Source organism: Scyliorhinus torazame, chromosome 20 (genome assembly GCF_047496885.1).
Source record: "Scyliorhinus torazame isolate Kashiwa2021f chromosome 20, sScyTor2.1, whole genome shotgun sequence".
In the NCBI taxonomy this organism is placed as follows: Eukaryota; Metazoa; Chordata; class Chondrichthyes; order Carcharhiniformes; family Scyliorhinidae; genus Scyliorhinus; species Scyliorhinus torazame.
This window is the reverse complement of record NC_092726.1, coordinates 75,153,810-75,170,044: the sequence shown is the minus strand read 5'-3', so window position 1 is coordinate 75,170,044 and position 16,235 is coordinate 75,153,810. Positions and strand designations below refer to the sequence as shown.

The 16,235-nt window shown below is 47.0% G+C and overlaps 1 pseudogene; it reads left to right on the top strand.

Moving 5' to 3' along the window:
* Positions 1–8,741: 8,741 nt before the first annotated feature.
* Positions 8,742–12,483, top strand: LOC140396778 (protein FAM200B-like; annotated as a pseudogene).
* The last annotated feature ends 3,752 nt before the right edge of the window (positions 12,484–16,235 follow it).

The window sequence follows — 16,235 nt, the reverse complement described above, 5'->3', positions numbered from 1 at the left end:
GAAAGCAGAGAGTGGGGATAAATGGCTGTTTCTCTGGTTGGCAACCTGTAACTAGTGGGGTCCCTCAAGGACCAGTGTTGGTCCCGCAGTTGTTCACAATTTACATAGACGATTTGGAGTTGGGGACCAAGTGCAATGTGCCAAAGTTTGCAGACGACACTAAGATGAGTGGTAAAGCAAAAAGGGCAGAGGATTCCGGAAGTCTGCAGACGGATTTGGATCGGTTAGGTGAATGGGCTAGGGTCTGGCAGATGGAATTCAATGTTTGCCAAGTTTGAGGCTATCCATTTTGGGTGGAATAACAGCAGAATGGATTAGTATTTAAACGGTAAGATGTTAAAACATGCTGCTGTGCAGAAGGACCTGGGTGTGCTGGTGCACGTGTCGCAAAACGTTGGTGTGCTGGTGCAACAGGTGATCAAGAAGGCTAATCGAGTTTTGTATTTCACTGCTAGAGGGATGGAGTTCAAGTCGAGTGAGGTTATGCTGCAATTGTATAGGGTGTTGGTGAGGCCGCATCTGGAGTATTGTGTTCAGTTTTGGTCTCCTTACCTGAGAAAGGACATATTGGCACTGGAGGGTGCAGAGGAGATTCACTAGGTTGATCCCAGAGTTGAGGGGATTAGATTCTGACGAGAGGTTGAGTAGACAGGGACTATACTCATTGGAGTTTAGATGGAAGCTGGGGGGGGGGGGGGGGTCTTATTGAGACATATAAAATTATGAAGGGAATAGATAGGAAAGATGAGGGCAGGCTGTTTCCACTGGTAGGGGAAAGCAGAACTAGCGGGCATAGCCTCAAAATAAGGGGAGATAGATTTAGGACGGAATGTTGGAGGAACTTCTTCACCCAAAGGGTTGTGAATCTCTGGAATTCCTTGCCCAGTGAAGCAGTTGAGGCTCCTTCTTTAAACGTTTTTAAGAAAAAGATAGATGCCTTTCTAAAGAATAAAGGGATTCGGGGTATGGTGTACGGGCCGGAGAGTGTAGCTGAGTCCACAAAGATCAGCCATGATCTCATTAAATGGCGGAGCAGGCTCGAGGGGCCAGATGGCCTACTTCTGTTCCTAGTTCTTATGTTCTTATATTCTTATGATTTCTCCCGTTGTCTTGACCCTGATTTTATCCTGATCTTTCGACGTTGGATCACTTTCAGTCCCGAAAGCCGCTCCACTGAGCCTGCATCAATCTATGTGACCTCTCTTCCTCTGCGCCCCCATCCGACTCTCTTCCCGATGGGAGGCTACCAGCCCGATCATTGTGAGGGCTGACTGGCCAATGGCAGTGGAGGCTTGTCAAGTGGTTGGTGTTTCTGCCCATTCAGCATATGGATTCGCGATGATGGAACGTCAGCCTGGCCAATGAAAGGGCAGATATTCCCAAAAATGGCTGAGTTATTTTGGGGATGGGAATTTAAAAGACCAACGGGAGAACAGGGATGGCATGTGCGTGCGTTTATGTCCAATCAGAATCAGTCAAGCAATGGTGAACAGTTGGATTGACCAATGGGTGGGCAGTGTTTCCGGGCGGTTTTTATTTTGTAGATTCAGGGTGACAATGGTTCTTGATGGGCAATGTCACCAACAAATGGGAGGAGAGAGATGTCGTGTGCATGGGCTTTCCTGTCAGGTCTTAATGCAGAGCAGAATTGCAGTAAAAGGAAATTTCAGCACATACTTCACCTGTTCTCTGAACTGAGTCTGTGTCACAACGTAGACCACCGTGTTTGTGCAGCAGCTCATGAGCTGCAACATGAAGCCCAATTCCATAACGTAATAATCTATCCATACAGACTTAAACCCCAGAAAAGCCATCCGGCCCCAGATAGAATAAACCATAATGATTGACCATAACAGGATGAAATTGGCTGAGATAATAAACAGTAAAGTGATGGATTTCTTTCGACTCTCCATCTCTGGGTCTCGGGGTCTCTCCCTGCTGCTGTGAGCGTGGAGTCTCCTGCGGGCCCTGCTGCTCACGACAATGTGCCTTACGGTGAGAGCATTGAGCAGCAGAATCAGGACAAAGGGAACACACGGGGTTACAATGTTGTGCAGGAACTCGATTGTTCCCCAGACTGAGGATTCCAGATCACCCCTTGAGTAATCACAAAACCAGGGCATGTTGAACAGCTGATACCAACGGGATAACATAAAATACCAGAAAATGTTCTTCAAACAGCTCAGCACAGTCACTGTTCCCAGAACCACAGCCGCCGTTTTCTCACTGCAATATTTACTTTTCAGCTTCGGGCAACAAATGGCCACAAATCGATCAAAGGTGAAAGTGACGGTGAACCAGACAGAAATGTCAGTGGCTGCATAAAGCAGGGCGGCGTGGATATTACACATGGGGATGAACCTCAGGAAAAAAAACGGTTCGATAAAAACAATAGGAATGTGTCTCAATATCAGGTCGAATATAATGACCAGAAGATCCCCCACTGCCATGGCTAACAAGTAACAAGTGACACATTTGGACAGTCCACAGTCTTTTCTCTTTAGGGTCACAATTGTGATGAGGTTCGCTGAAAGGAAGGGGAATAAACAGTAAAATAATACGTCAGGCTGGGGAAGAGATTACCAGTTTCATTGGCGCGCTGTTGACAGAGACAGACAAATATACATAAATAAACACACTTACATACACAAAACAGACACATTGAGTGGCAAATACACACACTCACTGAGACACAAATACACACACAGACCAAAATAAACAAATTTACAGACACATAGACACAAATACACACACACAGATCAAAATGCACACACTCACAGACACTAAGACACAAATACGCACAGGCACAGAGACACAAATTGTTACGACATCCTGGGCGTGTGCACGTTACGTCCCAGCCCCAGCGACCCCGGAGTTACAACATAATGGAATTAACCATTAATTAATACGTTTTCCTGAGAGCGTTATTCCTTGACTGCTCAATGAGTTTCCGACACCTGAGTTATAAGTAAAACGTTCTCAGCTTTAAACTTGCAACAAGAGGAAAAGAAGAACATATAATGGAAATAATGGAACGATGGTCTACCAGTCTAACTATTCCCAAAACGGCGTCCCACCCTCTCCCCAGACATGCACAAAACAGACACACGGTAAAGGGGCGGGGTGTAGCAAAGTTAAAAAATAACAGATGTTGAGTGGTATGAGAGATTTGAAGATATTTGTGGCTGGTGTTGAAGTTTTGTGATCACTTCAAAAGGCAAGATGTTGAACCTTCGGTTAGTTTGAATATTCAGGCTGGGCCACTCAGGCCATCTCTTAGCCTGTGGGATCCTCTATGGGAACACATTGTTACTGCTGTTGGTCTGAGGCTTATCCATAGAATATGAACTTCTGGTCTGCTGAGTTACTGATATGTGTTCAGCTTCAGCAGACTCAGCAACAGCTTATCTCAGTTTAACAGAATATCAGAGCAGCAGTTTTTGTGAGGCTTTTGAGTGGTCTGGTACCTTTAATTGGAGTGGAATGCGGAAGTTCCTCTACCCCAGCTCTGTTTTCAGGCTTTGATTACTCACTTACTGCTCTGTGTACATGACGTGATTTCCAGCGAAGATCTCAGAGAGCATTCTCCGCTTCTGGGAGAGAGATTTTAAAAAATTCTGCTTAGCTCTGCAGCGCCAAACAGAAATTGATAGCAAAAATAGAGAGAGACAGTCTAGGCGAATTCCGACAAATTAACATCGAGAATCTGTTTAGTCCCGGGAAATGAAAATAGTTAATTGGCTGTCACGCAAATCTGTCAAAACGTGTTATCGCTGATGTAATAATCTGCTGGTACTTTAAAAATAAATAATGATGGTGTAGGCCCCAGCAACGCCCAGCTGCAGATATTGCAACAGCCAAAAGAACAGGAATTAAAATGGAAGCAAGAGCCCAACAAGGATTAACAAGATGGTTACTTGCCTACCTCTTCCCCCTACAAGAATGGAAAGTTAGGACATGGACGTTTCATTATGAGGTATTCCAGGCACACAACACCCACACATCCCTGTCTAAACTCGCCCCAATACAATCTGCAGACCCGTTTCGGCAGGAGTAATAATTTAACCTTTAAATACATGACAAAGTATTTGCAATCATATTATTCCTTGCAGGAAATATGTACAGTCTTTACATCGGACTATTGCAATATTAAGACAGAGACATCTTGCGCTGTTGGTTTATTCGTCTCTGTAAATGCAAATAATTAGCAGTTCGGTCAAGTCCGGGCGGCCAGCACCCATTCGTCCCCTAATATACTTTCCACCTCTCAAACTCACCTTGGTGTTCTGCGGACTGTAACAGTTTGGTGTGCTTCTGCAACATGTCCAACATGCATCGCTGCTGGGTCTACAGCTGAGCGAAGCTCTGGGACTTTAATTAAGACAGAAGTGGCTTTGGTTGGTCAAAGGCTTTGAGGTGCGCACAATGGGTAGTTAAAAGTGTGCCCGGTGCTTCCCTTCAAGTTCGTCACCACTCCTTCGGCACTTGCACTATCTCTGCCGATTTCTGGATCTCATATAACACTAACAGTATTTCCTGATTGTCTCATTAACATTTACGAAAAATGTATCGTTTTCCTACAACCGGACTACCAGTAGGATTGTCAGCCCTGAAAGAAGTAGACGGCCCAGTGTTAACCAAAATACTTTTTCGATCCCCACCAGTTTTACACTTTCTCTCTTGCCTTCACAGGTCCACCTTAAGTAACAGGAGCCAAAAAGGGGTCGGATCTTAAACTCGATTAACTCAACGGGAACTGTCCATGTCGGACACCTTTTACCTCCGCAGCGGAGTTTATTACAACTCAATTTGCCTTCCTCTCCACTGTCAGAATCAGAGTATGGGACTTCATTGACTCGATTAACAGTTTGCATTTTCCTAGGCACTGTGGTTGCAGAAACACTGGAGGATTCGTCAGCCACCTTCTCTTCACTCTCGAAAGAGCCTCATGGCCCATTACTTCACTGCCCTGGCTATCTACCTCTGATACCTCGAAGATGCGCTGTAGACCTTCAAAAGGATATGGGTAAACCAGCTGCTCGCTTGGCATCACTCCCCGGTCCTTACTGTCCTCGTCCTAACTAACTGATACTGCGCAGTCAGTTTCACTCTTCGTCAGGGCAAACCTTCCCTGGGAACCTCTTTCACTTGAAGGGAATGGCAATGGGTTTATCGTAAGAGGTGGGAACAAATTACATTTTGGCAAGTCCAGTCACCTATTTTTTCCAGTTTACAAACTCTTTTACTAGCTTTGGAAGAATTGCTCGCCAGTGGTCCAGATTCAATTGGCGACGCGTCTACTCGGGTACAGCTGTCTATCATTGCATCATAGTCAGACCCGAGGTCAAAGTCAAGACTATCCTCTGACTCTTCCTCCCTAGCATTAGTCTCATAACAACTATTCACCATCACTTCGTAACTGAGAGTAGGCAGCAGTCAAAATTTTCATCCGATTCTTACCTCTTACTGTCACTCGTGTAACGGCTGTGAACCAAGACCTCATAATCAGAACCAAAATCAAAGTCAAGATTTTTCTCCAATTCTTCATCCTGTGGTAACCCTCTGTCTGAAAATGCTCGGGAACTTGTTCACTACCATGGTCAATTGAACCGAGATGAACAGCCGTCAGCATCTCTTTCTCTGAGCCGTCTACTGTCCAATGAGATTTCCTTGCTCTCGCATGTACAACAGTCGGTATTTCAGGTGCTAACTGCAGTACTTCCTTCAGACTCTCCATAATGATGCGTGAAGCTACAACCTTCACTACCGCTAAATCGTTCCTCAAAACTAAGTTTATTCCTTGCACTGGAAATTCGTTAACCACTCCAACCGCTGCTATATCTGTCACTAAAGCACACTCCAACTGCACATTATATAATGGAAATGGGACACAAATTCCATCCATCCCATTCGCAAATACCTCAGCTTTCGCTGATCCTTTTCAAGTAACAGCTTTTGGATTGTCCCTGTGTCCGTTAAAATCGCAATGGGTTTGGTGACCTCGGGCGAGGAAAATGTGGCAACTATCCACTTGGTCAAACAACCGGCTTACTTCCCTTCTACATTATTATCTACAGCTACTCCACAGCAATGCTCAGCTTGGGTCTCTTAAGTCCAGTTGATGCCTCCATCTGCACGTTGAATTCTCTATTTTCTCAGAATCCTCCCTGTGAACACCCACAACTCCAATGGGCCTTTCTTGCAACTTCCAACATGCTGAACGAACGTGTCCCACATTGTAACACTCGTTACACCTGGGCTTCCAAGTCTCACTCCACCCTCAGTAGCTTTATTTCTGGTCGAAGGAGGAGATCTCGGAACATTCCCAGCTACCCATGCCCTCCCTGGCCTTTAATTAAGACAGAAGTGGCTTTGGTTGGTCAAAGGCTTTGAGGTGCGCTCAATGGGTAGTTAAAAGTGTGACAGGTGCATCCTCTTACTATCCCACTTCGTATCCTTTCCTTTCAAAATTTCGGGTGTGGTGGAACCGAGGTTTAAATTTATGGATTAGCTCATAATTGTCAGCTTTAATTGCTGCTTGCCTAGCAGTATGCACCCTCTGGTCTTCAACATGGGACTTATAATTGAAGGTAAGGAATTATTAAACTCCGCCAAGATAATCACCTCTCTCAAGGCCCGACAGGTAGTTGCAAATCCCAATGTTCGTACGCATCTATTAAAATTATTCTGTTTAACCTTTTCGGATTCTGCATAGGTCTATGCCGGTTGCCTTTTAAAATTCTTAAATTGTCGCCTATATGCTTTGGAACAGATTCGTATGCATCTGGAATAGCATTTTTCATAGAGTCATAATTCCGAGATCCTGTTCTGACAAGTCCTGTGCCCATTCTGTCAAATTATAATGCATTGATAATATCCACTTCCATTTTTGGCCGCTGCATTTGGGTTGATTTATTCTCTGAAGCCCGAAAGAACGTTTGTTGGTCTTTCGCTACAGCGTTCGGGAGAGCCTACTTCAACTTAAGCATAACACACTGAGTTCCATTCTAGTTCTACGCTCCCTTCCACGTTCTGTCGGCTTTTCACCCCTTTGCAGTACCGCAAGGTGGACGCCTTTTCCTAATTCATCTTCCTCATTTCCATTTCCGTTTCATTTTCCTTTTGCTCTCTCTCCCTTTCTCTTTCTTTTCTCTCATTTTATCTGTCGTCCCTACATATCATTATCGTTTTTCTTTTCTCTCATTCTTTCTTTCTTCGCTCTTTATTTCCATTTCTTTTTCTGTGTGTCTTTTCTACATTACTAACTATTACATCTGTAACTGGATTTTAGCGAATTCTACTGATTGGTGGTATGTTTAGTGTTGTAAGGGGCGTGTGTTTTAGTAGATAGCTGATGGGGTACTGTTACACTGAGTATTGTGAGGAGTGTCTGGTCTATTACGTGCCTGATGGATGCAGGTGTACTGGGCATCTGGTTGGGCTCTGGAATAATGAGCATTGTGAGGGCTGTCTGATGCACTGAGTTCCTGATGATGCTCAGGTACATTGAATAGTATCAGGGCTCTGTGGTGTCCTTGGTACCTGATGATGCTGTGCTCCATTAAGCAGAACAAGAAGGATTTGATGTTATTTGGACCTGATGTTGTGGTGCTACATTGCGTTCTGTGAGGGGTGTGTGGTGTGCTGGGTAAATAATGGTGCTGTGGTACATTGAGTATTGTGAGGGGTGTGTGATGCACTGGGTACCTCATGAGGCTGTGGAGCATTGAGAACTGTGAGGGGTGTGTGGTGGTGTGTGATGTACTGGGTATCTGATGAGGCTGTGGTACATTGAGTACTATGAAGGGTGTGTGCAGCTTTACCTATTGTAATAGATAGTCCGGTGGAAATTAGCGCTTGAAATGCCGGCATAAGGGCATGTGGGAATGAATAAGAGGCCCTAGTTACGAAGTGATGGTCAATAGTTGTTGTAAAAGTGACAGTGGGGAGGAAGAGTCAGACGACAGTGTTGTGTTTGAACTCAGGTCTGACAATAATACGATGATAGTCAGTTCTTCCCGAGTAGACTCGTCACCAATTCAGCTTGAAGCACGAGTGAGTAATTTATCCAGAACAAGTAAAGGAAGAAGTGACCTGGAGGAGGTAGGTAAATTGGACTTGCTAAAAGCTAATTAGTTACCTCTTTCATGCGAGAACCACGTCACCGCCCCTACATGTGAGAAACGTTCCCAGAGCAGGCTTGTTCTGAGTAACAATATACCTCACTGCCTAGCGTCAGTTAGCCAGGGCGAAGACGGTAAGGTCTACGCCCTTTGAAAGGATTACTGCGCCTCTTCACGGTAGCAGTGGTTAATAGCCTTAATGGTGAAGTCGATTGCCATCAATCCCTTTTCGGAGTTAAGGGGAAGGTGGTAGGGAAATCCGGCAGTGGTTCTGCAATCACGTTGGCCAATAAAATCCAATGGTATTTTCTCCAGAGAGCTTAGTGAAAGCCGAGGTATTAGTGTGTGTGATGGGTGGAACTTGTATCCAAGTTCCATTGTATAAAGTGAAGTTAGATGTGACTGAATGTCAGGTCCAGTTGCTGTTGGAGTGGTTCAGGAATTCTCGGTGGAAGGAACAGCGTTAGTTTGGGGCAACGGGTTAGCAGAAGTGAAGGTTCTGGTTTCAAACAGGGCTGCAGAGAGTCCAAAGGAAGTGAAAAAGTTAGCACCTGAAATGCCGACTGAAGGGCATTGGAGAGCTAGGAAAGCGGCTCAGCGAAAGAGGTTTTTAACAGCATGGAGCCTCTTCCAGGTTACCATGGTAGTGAAGCAAGTCGTCCGCATTTTCATCCCAAAGGTGACCATAAGAATGATGAATTAGACAAGAACCTTGACGTTGATTTCGCTTCTAATTATGAGGTGCTGGTCAGAAGTTCTTGCAAGAATGTTGGTGAGGAGGATTCAGAGGAAAGTTTTGACTTCAACCTCGGTCCTGGTTACAACGTGATGGTGAAGTATTGTTGTACGAGTGATAGTAGGGAGGAAGAGTCAGACTAGATCCTTGACTTTGATCTTGGGCCTGATTATGATACGTTGATAGACAGCTGTACCCGAGTACAATCGTCACCAACTGAGTTAGGATCACTGGCGAACAATCCTACCCGACCTAGAAATGTAGATAGTGAACTGGAGGAGGTAGGTAAATTGGACTTTCAAAAGCTAATTTGTTACTGCTTCTTGCGATAAGCCCATTGCCGTTCCCTTCACGTGAAAAGCGTTCCCGGAGGAGGCTTGCTCTGAGTAAAAGTATGCCTCACTGCACAGCGTGAGTTAGTCACGAAGAGGATGGTCAGGACTGGGGAATGTTACCAAGCGAGCGTCTGGTAGGCCTATTTCCTTTTCAATGATTATCACGCCTGTTCGAGGTCGTACAGGTTGATAACAAGGAAGGTGAGGCAGTTGGCCACCATTCCTTTTTGCGAGTTACGGGGAAGGTAGCTTGCAAATCCCGTAGTGGTTCTACAATTAAGGAGACCAGGAAATCCCAAGCTGGTTGTAGGGTCAGTGATTTCCCATACACTGATTCTGAAAGTAGAGACGCCGGCGTTAGTTACAAAACCTCAGATGAGGATGTACGTTTCCACCCCAGGAATAGTGCCTGCCGAGTCAATCAACTTTGACACGATTGACCCGTGAGCAGCTGTTGCCGCTGAAGGTGTTCCTGTGGCGGTCAAGAGAGAATGTAAGGCAGGTGAGGTTGAAAAGAGACTGTTAGTTAGGCGAGAACCCAGTACTTCATTCAGTGTTGACAATCCTGCTCGCAGTCCAGTTGTTGGATACCCTCAACGCTTGTGCAGACGTTCATCTGTGTCTCTGGAAGGCTTGTTAGTGTTAATTGAAAGTCAGAAAGAGACAGACCTAGACCAGGTCCCAAAGGAGCATGGACGAGATTGAACGGAAGACCAGGAGCCACTCCATTAATTACCCCTGGTGTGTACCTCAAAACGCTTGAACTATCAGGCCCACCCCCTTCTCCACAGCAAGAACAGAGAGTGGCTCAGTTAGAAACTGAGGAGCAATGTATATCGGGCACGTTGTTGGAAAACCCACCCCTCTTGTGGTCCATAGATCGCCCAGAAAACTCTGGAAAGTTCACGGCCATGTCGGAGAATGAATCAACGCGGGTGCCCCACATGTTTCTGAACTGCTAACTAGCTGCGTTTACAGATACATTTAAAACCCAGAATACAAGAGGTTTTTGTCTGAGTCACGATTGAAATCATTTGTTTTGAAGACTGTGTGCATATTTCTTGGGGGCAATATTGTGAGTGCAAGATTTTATCATGTGTTTAGAAATCAAATTGCAGTAATGCCTTAACCGGGATGGGAATTGTATTGAGACTAATTTAGCCTTGCAAACCTCAAAATGAAACTTTCATGTCCTGACGTTTCATTCATTTAGGAGAGGAAGTATGGGGTAGCACGGTGGCACAGTAGTTAGCATTGCTGCCTCACGGTGCCGAGGTCCCAGGTTCGATCCCGACTCTGGGTCACTGTCCGCGTGGAGTTTGCACATTCTCCCTGTGTTTACGTGGGTTTCGCCCCACAACCCAAAGATGTGCAGAGTAGGTGGATTGGCCACGCTGAATTGCCCCTTAATTAATTGAGATCCACTATATTTATTTTTTAAAAAGGAGAGGAGGATAAGATAATGTTGTGAAACATTTTGTATGTCCTGGGTTCCGTTTTCATCCTCGCCCCGCTGTCTGCTTTGGTCTGGTCCTCTGCCTAGCTGTTACATTACTGCGCGTTTTGGGATGTCTGCTAAACGACAAATTTTATGACGAGCTGGAACATCCCTTTCGTTATGGACTATACCAAGACGTTGCTTTGGTATGTGGCTGAACCTGTGACGTATATTTGATAGAACTGGCAAGCAGACAATCGGTGTCTGTAGGATTCTCAACCAGCTCCTATTTTTCACTGTGATTGATGAAGCCAGTCAGATACTTTCAGGAACAAATGTGGGTCTTCTGCAGAGTTCGATGTTTTGTTTCAGTTCTGTGAAGGAAGGTCAGGCGGATTAGGCATTTTCAAAGTCGGGATGTGACCCGCGCGTGGATCACGGGCGCGTGTCGGGAGGGTCGCAGAGCCGTCTGTCGTGGCGGTCCCGATTGGCAATTTTTTGCGCAACAGTCACAGCAGCCGGGTTTTAACAATGCCGGCTACGAGCGGACTTCAAAATGACGGCCGCGACCATAACCAAAAATGTGGCCGAATTTGTGATATTGCTGAGAATTTAGAAGCCCAGCTTATTTCTCGTTTAAAATCAGGGCAGGCGCTCTCAATGCAACTGCATGAATGTACAGACATTTCAGATTGTGAAACCTTGCTAGTTTACGTTAGGTATACATAGGACAATGATTGTCTGTGCTACCTGCCTTTACCAACCGGCACGACTGGCGCAGACATTTTTGAACCTTTGAATAGGTTTGTGGTTGGGAAGTGCGGTCTCGGCTGGGTTCGTGGCAGAGGAATCACAAGTGATGGAGCAGCCAACCACACTGGGAAAAACAGCGGAGTTAAAGTCAGGAGCAAGGAGGCCGTTGCTGAGGACATTGTTTGGAATCATTGTTTTATTGACCGTGAGGCACTGGCATCGAAAGGAATTCCTTCCGATCTTGAATTGGTGCTGAAAGGAATTGTGAAAGTTGTGAATTTCAACAAACGCAGCCCACTCAATACCAGGCTTTTTGACACTCTGTGTTCCGATATGGGGCCTGAACACACGCATTTATTGTTCCACACAGAAGTACGATGGCTGTCAAAGGGTCGGGAGCTACTCAGAGTTTACGAACTAAGGTACGAAATCCACGCTTTCCTCCTCACGAAATTGTCCTCTGTGGCTGATTATTTTGCTGATGAACCTTGGATGCTAACAATGTCTTACCTTGCAGACATCTTTTCAATTCTAAAAGAACTGAACCTCAAATTGCAAGGGAAGGATAGCGATTGCTTTCGGCAATGTGAAGAATTCGAAGCTTTCCAAAAGGTATTGAAAGTTTGGCAATTGCAAGTGCAGAGCCAAAACTACTACATGTTTGCCACAGTACTTCGAAACATCGAAGAAAACAGCATTAATAAGGAAACAGTAAATGGATTGGCAAGCCTTATTGAGTTGCATCTGGCTGCCCTGATCAACAATTCTGGTCGCTATTTTACAGAGGAGAAGTTTATGATTTTGAGAGAAAAGAAGTGGGTGAAAAATCCCTGTGAGTTTGAGATCCCAGAATCAGTTCTTGACTTGCAACTGACTCCAAATGAAGAAACTGAGCTTCTGTGCATCAGCTGTGACAGCATTTGAAAAGCACGGCCCATGTCAATGAGGCACTCAGCATTCTGGAGTATCGGCTCTGAGGGGTATCCGGAGCTGTGTAAAACAAACATTTTGTTGCTTTTGCCTTTCACAATGAGCGACATATGCGCGGTCGGACTATCCGTCCTCAGAAAGATGAAGATTCACAAACCAACCGGCTGAATTCTGCACTCGATATCTGCATAACCATTTCCTCCTGTGAACCGGATTGGAGTGAGATATGAAGGGCCAAGCGGGCTCACCTCTCGCACGAAAGATAAGAAAAAATGGGCCGTGAGGGTCGGCCGGCGTGGGTTCCGAACGTCGGTTGGTTAGTAAAAATTGGCCCCCGGAAAAAAAAGTTTGAAAAGCTAGAATGTGGTGGAGAATCTCCCTCTCTCTCTCTCTCTCTGTCTCGATCTCTCTCTTTGCCTGCCGCTTTTAAGAGTAATTACAGTTAAATTTGTGTAGGCTTTTTTGTTTAAAAGGGCACAGAGTGACAACATTAATGGGAAGCGAATCTTTTGATTGTGAAAGTGCCATCCGTTTTCCAGAGATCGGAAACAATCAAAATCTTTGATCCAGGGACAGGGAGGAGTTCCAGAATATTCTGCGAAGAAGACTTAGAATATTCCTTAAAGTGCGTCCAGAGTTGCAGTGCAGAGTTCAAGAAAAGGGGAATAAAACTGTTGAGCCAGTAAGAAAGCTGCAGTAGTTGCTTAAGGAGACGGAGCTCCATCAGATATTAAAGGAGCGGAATTGCGCTGATCTGAGCATCCGTGTGGGCGGCATGGTGGCACAGTCGTTACCATTGCTGCCTCAAAGCGCCAGGGACGCAGTGCGATGCCGAACTCAGGTGACTGTCTGTGTGCAGTTTGCGCTTTCTCCACGTGCTGCGTGGGTTTCCTCTGGGTACTCCGGTTTCCTCCAACAGTGCAAACATGGCATGTTAGTTCGATTGGCTAAATTGGCCCGAGGTAGAGTTACAATTATAGTGTGAGGTTTAAGCCCCGGCAGGGTGCTCTTTTAGAGGGTCTGTGTAGACATGATGGACCGAATGGCCACCTTCTGCACTGTCGAGATTCTATAAATGGTTGAGGACTCTGGCCCTGTACTCGTTGGAGTTTAGAAGGATGAGGGGGGATCTTATTGAAACTTACAGGACACTGCGAGCCCTGGATAGAGTGGACGTGGAGAGGATGTTTCCACTTGTAGGAAAAACTAGAACCAGAGGACACCATCCCAGACAAAAGGGACGATCCTTTAAAACCGGAATTTCTTCAGGAATCTGTGTAACTCTTTGCCGCAGACGACTGTTGAGGTCAAATCACTGAGTGTCTTGAAGACAGAGATAGATAGGTTCTTGATTAATAAGGGGTTCAGGGGTTATGGAGAGAAGGCAGGAGAAGGGGGATGACAAAAATATCAGCCATGATTGAATGGCGGAGCAGACTCCACGGGCCGAGTAGCTAATTCTGCTTCTATGTCTTATGTCTTATGTGTACACCACCATCTAGTGGCCGGTGACAAGTACTACACTGATATGAACATCCTGTCCCAAGTTCCATCTGGAATGGTGTAAACATGAAACGTTATTCCCATCAGCCGTAACCGCAGCAGTGAGGACTCGCCTCAACCATTTTCCTTCAATGCCGGGATTTTTGTCATCCTCTCCAACCGTGACATTGTCTGTGTCTTGTATGTGTCTGGCTGGAGGCTTGGGCGGCGATTGTGACTAGGTAGATGCATAGACCATTGTCCTGTTAATTCTTTATATTGTCATATTCTCATCTTTTTATTAATAAACATTTGGTTAATATTTTTCCAATAAACTTGGTGCCTGCAACTCATGGGAGCAGCAAATGTTTTCGGAAGACACCCATTAATGGTTACTTCACGTATGGTGGGACTGGGTGCTCTGTGTGGTTGAAATTGACTGCACACTCGTCCACGGTGTCACAAGGTACAGGAAATGTAGTTTTCATATCTTGGGCCTGACCCGTTAATCTCCGCGCTTGCGCGATGCTCTGCCTCCGCTGGGGAGAATTACCGATGGCGAGTTTTACTTGAGCATTTACAAATTTGCAAACAGGCACTGTGACCAATGACGGAGAGAGCGTGGGTAGGGCATGCAGAGGCGTGACCGTGGCCTGCCGGACCTGCCACTGGCCTGGCTGGATGGGGGTAGGGGAGGCGTAATCCCAGCCAGAGGGTGGTGGTGCATCGCGGGTTGCTGGGAGGTGACCACGGGATTGGCCGTGGGATAGGGGTGCACCTCCAAAGGGCAGGGATGTCAAGGCACGAGACGTCAATGGTGCTGATCCCACTGTGTCCTCCGTGCCCAATGATTGTTCAGAGTGACAGCAGCAGTATAGGTGCCGCATCCCTCCCGACCACACCTCAGCGTGCCCACCCCACAGCTCAATAATTTCCTCCCTTCCCCATCCGACCGGAACACGCCGGCGAGGCAGGAAGCGGTCCACCCAAGGGTGGCGCTTACATTAGCCAATACAGGGGGGCCATGGAGCGTACCACTGGCATTGGAAATTCCAGCAAACGGGGCCCCTGGCAACCGGGAAGGGCGCCAGAGCTGGAGGCTCTAACTCAGCTGGGCACCGGCAGGGCACGAGGTGCAAAGGGCAGGGTACTTTCTGCATGGCCGTGGGTGGACATGGGGGAAGGTGGAGGTAGTAGCCCGGTGGACCATTGAGGTTGCGGAGTTGGGGATGGTGCGGGGGGGGGGGGGGGGGGGCGCGGTTGTGACTTGGCGGAGTTGTATTTGAGGAGAAATCTGGGTGGGACTCTGGTGCTATGAGTGCTGGCTTATCCGGGGTCCTCGGCCTATGCCCATCCGCAACATTCGACCCCCCCCCCTCCCCGCTCCTACTGCCACCTTCTATAGGAACCCGTATCAGCCCATCCCGCACACCCGTCTGGCAGGGCATCGAGGCAGGCTAAAATGTTATGAACATGCCTTTATTGTACAACTATTAATACACACACACAACAAAAATACATTTACAGGTTTGTGCCCTAGACCCTATCGGTGCTGCACCGAATCCAACTGAGCTGTTGTTTTAAATTCTTGCCGTACAGGCCCTAACCTGGTGGATCCAAGATGGTACATCAGCGATGGAGGCAGCCTGCTGCGAATCTCGCCCTGTGATCTTGGTCCTCTTGACCACCGCATTCTGGGACGACCACGACTGGATGTAGCCTGGCGTCTCAGGTGGCATGGTGCTGCGCTCTTCTACCCACTGACCCATCTGATGCGGCAGGGACAGGAGGGGTGTGCGAGGTGCTACGGTGTCCGACTCGTCCACTGCAGGAGTCACCGGCAATGGTCCCATAACCCCTCCTCCCTCGGCTTGCATGATGATGCTAGGCTGCTCACTGGGATGGAGATTTGAGTAGAGATAATCACTGAGCCTCCCCCGCTACCTGGCGCTGCCAGCCGTCAGGTTCCGCTCACGTCCTGACCATGGTCGTGGGGCACAGGGGCTGGACCACATCCCTCAGGGCTGCTCCACATCATGCTGCAACTGCGCCACTGCCTTCTGGGTCTGTGCGAAACCAGCCAGTGGCTGCCCGATATCCATTTCGCTGTGCGGAATTGGCCAATATCTGGATAATGCTGCCAACAGTCTCAGCCATGGCCTACTTTGATTGCCCAGGAGCGCACCTAGAATTTGACGATGGCCCTGGTATGTAGCTGCCTGTGGTAGGGCAGTTCTGGCCTGAGCCTTGGCCATCACCCGCATAGAATGACAGAGGCTTGGATCATCTTGACCCATAGCCGAAACGTTCGCTTAAAAGGCCTCCACCACAGATGCCATGCATGCGCTGTAGACCTGGGTGACACACATGGTCGACACTACCTGCTGTTCTTGCAGATGGTTGGACTTCTCCAACGTAATCTGCCAGTACTGCAGGTG